Consider the following 2,181-nt stretch of genomic DNA (forward strand, 5'->3'; position numbering starts at 1 on the left):
TTTTTTTAACACAAGATTTTATTTCTCTTTGAATTCTAAGACTGGATATCAAGGAATTGTAAGCGCATGACATGAAATAAAATTTTAAATAATTCCGAAATAAGCAACAACCAGCTGTTAATTTACACTAAACATTATTTTCTTAAAATTAATCAAACCTTATAATGATCCATACTTGTCAAAGTTGACATTGACATTTCACACTTCACGAATCACAAAACTACTTAGGAAATGGCCATTTAAATTTTCACTCCGCGCACTGAATTTACACAAAATCTCCTCTTCTTCCTTTGATGACCCAACTACGCTGCACAGTGCAGAACTCGACGATGACTGTAGAGTAATGGACCGCTATTCCCACGATGACCTAGAAAAGTGAACCTCTGCTCCCACGATGATCCAGAAGGTGAACCGCTGCTACCACGATGACCCAGGGAATTTGAACTGCTGCTTCGACAATGATGAATCAAACTGAATTGTATACTGGCAATTTCCTCAACAATTTAGGGAAAGTATGAGCATATTCAATTCCTTCAGTTCGCACGACTTCAATGATAAATTTGAATCTTTATATAAGAAATCTCTCACTTTTCACTGTGACACACGATTATTCCGGCTTCATATGATTGAAAGTTTATAATTAATATTTAACAGTTTCACAGGATAATAGTTAACAGTTCTCAAAGGTTTTACGCGGCGTGACCACGAAATTTTACATGTTAAACATTTCGAATTTATTTCGGTCAATCCTATCCCGGACGAGCCCCCAATTGTAACAAGCTGAAATCCACCTTCTGCTGGTTCGTTGTCTGATTGGTGGGTTCAGTATGGATTGTAAACCATTTATATGGAACCGGGAAAATTTTTAATTTGATAAAAATAAATCATGAAACATTTAATTGCAGTAATAAAAGTCATATATGTATTTTTCAATCAAGTTAGGATACGTCCGGATTAACAAAATGCAAAAGATTTAAAGGATATTAACCCCAAGTCAGGTCGACGAGTACCTACTCTGAGGGAATCAAGAGTTTTTCTGTTCTCATTCTCTCGTTCGCCGTGTCACGATCTTTTTAAAACTCCCTCTTCGCTCGCACTACTCTTTTTCCTTTTTCACTCACACATGCATCTTTTCACTCTTTCACCCAATCGTAGCACATTATTAACATACATAAACATGCGTCATTCCCACTCTTTTTAATGATTCACAAATCGAACCCCTCTAGTTCCCCATGGTTGTGCCGTGTTTGAACTCACCATCTCAATATCAATTCTGAGAAACCCAAGATGAAAATATGTCGCCCAAGAAGCCGCTATCGCTAGTTAAATTAAACATACGCAAATATTCGGCGCCAAATAATATCTTTGTTGGTTCGTTCTTTGATCGCTAGCATTTGATTTCTTTTATTCGATACCTTAGTATAAACCTAATATCCGGACTTCGCCTTATCTTAAGACTAAACATGATTAAGACTGACATACAATAATTATTTCTTAACTTATGCGTCGTAAATCGTACACAAAAATTCTAGAGCTTTTGCTGACCTAATTTCCTGCGATCTGAGATAATTATTATTAATTCCTAATTTTTTTGATGTATTTTTCAAATTTGTATATTTCCTTTTTCCCGCGATTTTCTCTTGCCATCTAGTGACGAAGGAGCGAGCCTATGGTCGTTCGTAACATCAGAATTCGAAATTAACTTGAGCAGACGATAGAAGTTCTATCGTCTGCTCACGTCTGTTCTAGTTCACAGTAGCTGCAAGAATTATATTTTTTTTTGCGTGATGAACTTGGATTCACAATGTATTTTCACTGATAACACAAACTACAAATTGAACCAAATAAAATCGATCAAATCCAATAAAGTGATGAGGTCTGTTGGAATCGTTCTGATAGAACGCACAATCAAATGTTCAAGTCTGTTGGAATCTTTCTATGATAGATCGATTGCAACAGACTTGAACATTTGATTGCATTTGATCGATGATAGATTTTATTTTGTTCAATTTTTGGTTTGTTTTATTGTTTATTATTATTCATGCATTTATTTCAGAAAGAGAAGTCAACATAACCTAAAAATTAAGGTGAGAAGGGTAAGAGAGAGGTCGTTGCTGTAGCCAATAGTTCTTGCTACGTCCCCTAGGTAGCGCGGATCTCACATTTTGCCACAATCTTTAA

Source organism: Belonocnema kinseyi, chromosome 1 (assembly GCF_010883055.1).
Source record: "Belonocnema kinseyi isolate 2016_QV_RU_SX_M_011 chromosome 1, B_treatae_v1, whole genome shotgun sequence".
Classification (NCBI taxonomy): domain Eukaryota; kingdom Metazoa; phylum Arthropoda; class Insecta; order Hymenoptera; family Cynipidae; genus Belonocnema; species Belonocnema kinseyi.